The following is a 7258-nucleotide window of genomic DNA, read 5'->3' as shown; positions in this document are numbered from 1 at the left end:
TAGAAAGAATGTTGAGGTGACTTTATCTATAATCATATCTTTAGTATTACAAAAATGTTTGGTCTCAAAACTAATATAATCTTCTAAATCTTACACATATTCTTATATTTGGAAAATAGAAGAAGGCAAGGATAATGTTTTCTTTTCTTTTTTCGGACTTATCCTCAGGGGTCTAACGCATTAATGGTGTTAGAAGTTACTAAGCTTGCGCTGGTTGATATTATGGAGATGTGTGTTTGTCTCTGTAGCATCTGCCTTAATTTAACTTCTGTAGAATACATGGTAACTGGAGCACAGAATCTTCTTTTAAATGTGTGTTCTAGTCAGCACCTGTGACTTTTTGCTCCAAGATCATAAAACAGACTGATGAATTGTGCATCTGGTAAATCACAGAGTATATAAAGTTCTGCTTAAAATACTTCTTTGGAAGCCTTGAATCCACATCAATACACCTCGATTTTAAAGGTAGCTTCGTATGTGTCTGAATACTTTTACTTTGAAGCAATATAAAGAATGATTCATCCTTGCTTATGACACTCACTTTAAAAATAACTGGAAATACTCAGTTAGTGATTAAAATTCCACTGGCCTTTTCCCTAGGCGTCAGCTGAAGCTGATTTAAATCCTCAATATTTAGACTTAAATACAAGTGGGCCTTTCCACATTTTATTTCATCCATAGTTTTCAATGAAACCAGAAACACTTTTTTCCCTGTGATTTTTATCACTGCTAACAAAGATAAGCCTGATATCTGTCAATCAATTGCTTTCAGATTAATGTATATCCATTTATTTTTATGTAAAGTTCCAATTGAATGTGGGATCATTGAAAATGAAGTTTATGTTCAACCAATAAACACAATCCTTTTTCCCTTAAATTGCTCTATCAGGTAATTTTCTCACAAAGATTAGAGAAATAACTAATAAAGGAAGAAATGTAGCACTGAGATAAAAAACAAAACAAAACAAAACAAAAAAACCCAAACAAAAAACAACTTTAAAGTCTCCATGGCAAGTACTTTGCACTCTAAGAGTCTGACACTGAATAGTGTTTACATGTAGCATTAATTTGATGGCTTGCATTTACTAGAAGTGATCAATAATTACCTGCATTTAATTATTTTTTAAGCTTTACTCTGGATCAAATTTGTTTTTCTAAATATAATTAAATAGTAGTAATGACTTATCTTAGAAAGAGTTTACCTGCCACCACCTATTTTGTGAAATAAAACCACTGCTCATTTGTTAGTTTTATTATTGATCTCATGTAACCTAGGGTTCCCCATAAACTGGTAGGTAGTCAAGTATGGCTGTCAACTATTGATCCCCCTGCATCTCCTTATTGATGATAGATAGAACTATAGATGTATGTTTTTATGGTCATATTAGATATTATTGTGTGATAAGCAAATACTGCAAACTGAGCTACATTAAAAAAATTTTTTTTTGTTGTTCTTAGTGAATTTTCCATCATGCATCTTAATTCCAGTCATCTTGTCCTCTCCTGATACTCATCTGCCACCTTTGCAACCTTCTACTCCCAACAGAGAAAAATAATCTCATTGTGGAAGCTGAAGTGTGTCACAGTGTATTTCACAATATACTCTTTGTCCACACTTCTTTGATCAAAAATGTTCTATGCAGTGAGTCACTGGTCTGGTTCGAGGCCTCTGGCTTTGGTGACATTATCAATCCTGCATCTTCCAATGAACTCCTCTCAGCTTTCGTGTTGTTGCCCTGTGTCATGGAGAACCTGAAGTTTTGCACCTGTAGGGACAACCACTACATGGATTCCAGCAATCCATGTATGGGGGTGTTGGGGTAGGCCAATCTAAAACCCTGGATCTGAGAGGTATCTGAGCTGGTTAGTCTGCCTGCTCTCCTGCTATCATGCCCTCGGGGCAGGCTCACCAGCAAATCCCTTGATCAAGGCCATCTCCATCCTGCTGCTCAGGCTAAGTGCAGGGTCCATTGTCCCAAGAGTTGCATCTGGCAAGGGACTTAGCCAGTTCTTCCACTCTCATGACAAGTTCTTTTATTTGCTATAGATGGCCAGGGATGAGGGAGGGGAGACGGGTATGTCTCTTTTATCTGTGTCTCTGCCCACCAAACAAGAGGCAGGGTCTCTACTCCTGTGCTCGTGCCCTTGAGGGCTGCTCTGCTGCAACCTCCACAGGTAGGGTAAGCTCGACTGTGCTGCCTAGGTGTGGTACAGGACCTGCTCTCCCAAGTGCTGCAGCTCAGGAGGGACAAGACCAACTCTCCTTCTTTCATGACTTCAGGGATAGGTCTCCTGCCTGCTGCAGGTGGTGAAGGGTAAGGAGGGAGGAGGGTATTTCTCCCTCATCTATGCCACTGCATGGGAGTTGAGTAGTGGTAGGGCTAGTTTTTGCTCACTCCCTCAAATCCTCAGGGCCTGCTCACCTGCAGTTCCTGAAATGTGCAAGGCCTGCTTTCCTGAACACTGCAGCTGGCTAGAGGTGGGATCAGCTCTGTCTGATCTCATGCCGTAGGGTCAGCCCAGTAGAGAGGTAGGGCCAGTTTTGCAAAGCCCTCAGACATCAGCATGTCCCCAGGAAGCACACCAGACACACACATCTGCCTGGCCTTGGTGGTAACAGACTTCTGCTCCTGCAGGGACATGGACCCATATGTCACCACAGGTGGCAGTACAGGCCAGGACCCCGCTGTGGTCTCAGGTGGCATCTCTAGTTCCACAATCAGGCTGTTCCTCACTACCTTCAAGTCTCCAGTTCTGCCTCTCTTCATTGTGCCCACATCCTTCTGTTTCTCTTTCTCCTCCATTTCTCCACCACTTACTTGTTATTAGTGGTGCTCAGGGTCTCTGAGTGTCTGGGGTCACCCCAGGAATAGTTTCAGGATTGTTATGTCTGACTTGTACATTATGGGGCTGGGCAGGGTCATCTTGGGCATGATCCGACCCCTCTCCCAGGCTTGGTGGTCATTTCAGGCTTGCTTCCTGTATGGACCCTATGGAGCCACTCTGTTGTTCATCTGGGGATCACTTCTCACTCAGCATGCCTAGATGGGCCTTTGCAAGGGTCATTTGTCTTAGGCTCACTCCTGCTGGGGGCCCATAGTCTCAGCCTGGAATCTTCTAGTCTCTGCCTTGCTCCCTGTTGATGGAGTCCATTTGGACCTTCCTGACGCTGGCCTGGCTGTCATCTCAGGCTCACTTTTTAAAGGGAATATTAGGCTATTAATCATTGAGATGTTCCTAGGTCCTACCTTTGAGTGTAGACATAGCCTCTCTCCTCTCTGCTCCCTACTGATATACATGTAACACAGGGGCCACTCCTGCAACTCTTTGAGAGGCAGGTGAGCTACACTCAGAACCCAAATTATTTCTTACTAAAATGACTTTAAAAACAATTTATTTTTAGTTATTAGATTATTATTTTTATAAATGGCTTTGTACTGATGTCCCATAGCTTACTTCATTGTACTATAAGACCAGAAATCATCTTCCCCAGGGTAGAGTAAGAATGCCCTTGGAGAGTTAAGTGGCCTGGTTTCAGATGACTAGGCATGGTAACCTTTCTTCAGACTGTGACTTGTATTAGTTACTTTTCTGTTCTGTAATCAAAACTAGGACCAAAACAACTTGGAGATCAAAATAAATATTTTGCTTATACTTCCTGAGCATAGGCCATCACTGAGGGAAATTATAGCTGGAATTCAAGTAGGAACTGTAGAGGGGCTCTACCTGCTGAGTCTCTGCCTTGCTCACTGGTTCATGCTTGGGTAGCTTTCTTTTGTAACCTATAGCTAACAGCCTAGGGATGTTCCTTTGACTGCACACTGGGCTATTATCCATTGACAGTTAATCATCAACCAAAATACTCTCTCACAGATATGGCAACAGGCCAATGTAGTCCAGGCAGTCTTTTACTGAGATTCCCTAAGTTGACTCTTGTAACCACAATTTTTGGCTGCTTTATTGGGTTCTTATATCTACAACCCTTCTCTACCTCCAATCTCTTTCAACTCCCAACCCTAGGTGAGAAATAATGTCAGAGAGGAAAGGGGGCGTAGACCTCTTTAGACTACTTCCTGCTGATTAATAGCATCAAATTCTTCGAGCAAGTTCAACCTTCATCACAGAATATCTTCAATCAGCAATTCAGCCAACCAGCAATGTAGCAAACAGTAAAGCAGCAAATGCAACAGCAGGAAGCAGCAGAAGCAGCAGGGGGAGCAGCAGGCCCTGCCTCTCTCCGGGCTCTGTTGGCAAGCATAATAATGTGAGGGATTAGTGATTGTACATGGAATGGGGCTCAATGACCCAGTTATTGGTTGGCCATTCCTTCAGTATCTGCTCTATCTTTGTCTCTGCATTTCTTGTAGACAGGACAAAGTTTGGGCAAAAAGTTTTGTGGGTGGGTTGGTGTCCTTATCTCTCCACTGGGAATCCTGCCTGACTACAGGAGGTGGCTACTTCAAGTTTAATGTCCACACTGCCAGGGGTCTCAGCTAAAATCATCCCCATAAACTCAAGTTCAAGTGGAGCGAAGATTTCAACACAAAACCAAATACAAGAAATCTAATAGAAAAGAAAGTATGATATAGTCTTGAACTCATTGGTATAGGAGAAAACTTTCTGAACAAAACACCAATGGCCCAGGCACTAAGATCAACAATTAATTAATGAGATGATAAAGAAACAACAGGAAATGAGGCAACACTTGAAATTTAAGTCATGTTAAATTGGTTGTTCCTCTTTAATTGCTGCAATGGATTCAAAACTTACTATTTTTCTGCAAAATTTATCATTAATGACTTTGTGTGTTAGGCCAATAAACAATTAATTTCAGCCTGTAAAAACAGCTACAGTGTCAGCAGCAGGCTGAGTATTTGATGGTCAGGCCTCAGCTTTAACATTGTGTAGTCCCAAAGGCTCTGCCCCCTCATTCTTGAGAATTAAATTCCTTTATTACCAGCCTTTATTTTTTGTTTCCTATCTCAAGTGATAAGTACTTCAATGGATTTGATTTATTGTACAGATAGATCTTATTATAGTATATTGTTGTATTTTAAGATTATGAGGAGGGTAGAGTGTTTCATGAGTAAATTCCCAGCAACCAGTAGACTGAGAAGTAGAATTTCTGTGAATTTGAGGCCAACTTGCTCTAGAATGAGACCATGTCTCACCATCAGCCCCTATAAGAAAGTACAATATAGTATCCTTCATATGAAGTCTTCTTTCCTGCTAGATCTGGTTGCTATTTTTTCCTCTTTGAAATATTAATATTTAACACAGATAATTTTAAAATAAAAAATTTCAGATTCTTTTCTATAGTCTTATTCACAAACAAAAATTTTAATAAAAATTAGTTCATTATAACGTAGAGTAATGCTTTTATGAAAAGACATGGCTGTTGAGAAATATTCTACTAAAAAATTATAAAAGTACTGTCTTGATTTCTAATTGATCACCAAGTATGTTTTAAAGGTCTGATGTTTGAAAATAGATTGAAGATATAAAATATATGTTGAATGTTTCATGATCTTAAGGAACTTGTAGCCATTGAGATTAAATTTACAAAAGAAGGGGATATCCTAAATACATATCAGGCTAGTATAACAATATCATCATGACTAAATCAAAGTGAACATTACATACAATGTGATCAACTTTGCCAAGCAAAATTAGGTGATGTGCATGTTCTCTCTGAACATCTGGTTTACAGTAAACAGCTGCTACTGGATTTCAAATTAAGAATATCAGTATGGCATCAATTTGGATTTAGATACCAATGTACTTTGTTTTAGGATTTATTAATAGACATTCTTTTGGATTGTCAGTTCTGTGGTTGAGAAGCCATTCATACTATGAAACTATCTCTATATTAATTGCATAGTTCTATTATTATAGAAAACTGTTTTTTTTTTTTTTGGTCCAAAGGAAAGACAAATACATATAACCCTGTTGATAAGACTAAACAATAGCCACTTCTACTTCATAAAGACCCATTGCCCAGCTTTCACCAGGTTCCCCAAGTGTATTTTAAGTTCAGTTACCATGATTATTGCATTAAATTCATTTCCCCCATGAATTTAAATTAAACTTTTTTCTAAATATTTAATTAAAAAAATTAAATTTGTTGAAATGATTTAACTTTTCCAAGTTTCAGTAATTAGAGAGTTTTTCAAACAGTATTTCCTTATTTCTTCTATACTCAAATGCACTTGAACACACACATATGGAGAGAGAAAGAGAGAGAGAGAGAGAACTTTTTTCTAAACTCTTATAAGTAGTTGTATGCAATATGACACTTTATTCTCCAATATTTCATTCATCTAAGGATGACATTGTTATTTTAAACATGAATGGTTATTTTGATATATGAATGAGTAGTTATTTCCTCCAAATTTAAACCTTTGGTCTTAAGGGTAGGGTGGGTTCATTAGATACAGGAAGCCGACACAACTTTTAAGGCCCAAAGAAACTCATGAACATTACAGTATTCACAGAGGATTACAAAAGATGCACAGGACTGCTGGAGAGAGTCTTTGGTGTTGCTGATGGCATGTTGGTGCGTGCGATGGTAACTTCTAATTGTCAACCTGGCTTAATATAATGCCCAAGAAAGGGAATCTTAATGAGTAATTTTTATCCATGTTGATTAATTGAACAAATTTCAAGTTCAAGTTCAAGTTTTACTCTGGAATACACAGACATCACTCTTTTGTGTCTAATTTCATTAGCTAAGATTCTAAGGTTTGCAATAAAGTTTCATCAGAACATAGCTGAAGATTTTCAACTCAAAGGGCCAGCAAATATCTTCAACAAAATTATAGAAGAAAACTTCCCAAACCTAAAGAAAGAGATGCCCATGAACATACAAGAAGCCTACAGAACTCCAAATAGACTGGACCCGAAAAGAAATTCCTCCGGACACACAATAATCAGAACAACAATGCACTAAATAAAGATAGAATATTAAAAGCAGTAAGGGAAAAAGGTCAAGTAACATATAAAGGCAGGCCTATCATAATAACACCATATTTTTCACCAGAGACTATGAAAGCCAGAAGAGCCTGGACAGATGTTATACAGACACTAAGAGAACACAAATGCCAGCCCAGGCAACTATACCCAGCCAAATTTTCACTTACCTTAGATGGAGAAACAAAAGCATTCCATGACAGAACCAAGTTCACACATTATCTTTCCACGAATCCAGCCCTTCAAAGGATAATAACAGAAAAAAAAAAAAAAAAAAACAATACAAGGA

At 38.7% G+C, this 7258-nt stretch overlaps 1 non-coding gene across 1 annotated transcript; it reads right to left on the bottom strand.

Moving 5' to 3' along the window:
• Positions 1-3207: 3207 nt before the first annotated feature.
• LOC115031022 lies at positions 3208-3339 on the bottom strand. Its single transcript, XR_003836611.1, has one exon. It is a non-coding gene; the product is annotated as a small nucleolar RNA SNORA17 (small nucleolar RNA).
• Between the last annotated feature and the right edge of the window lie 3919 nt (positions 3340-7258).

The sequence above is a fragment of the Mus caroli genome, chromosome 4, assembly GCF_900094665.2.
Source record: "Mus caroli chromosome 4, CAROLI_EIJ_v1.1, whole genome shotgun sequence".
In the NCBI taxonomy this organism is placed as follows: Eukaryota; Metazoa; Chordata; class Mammalia; order Rodentia; family Muridae; genus Mus; species Mus caroli.
Note: the sequence above shows the minus strand (reverse complement) of the source record. Positions and strands in the feature narration are given on the sequence as shown.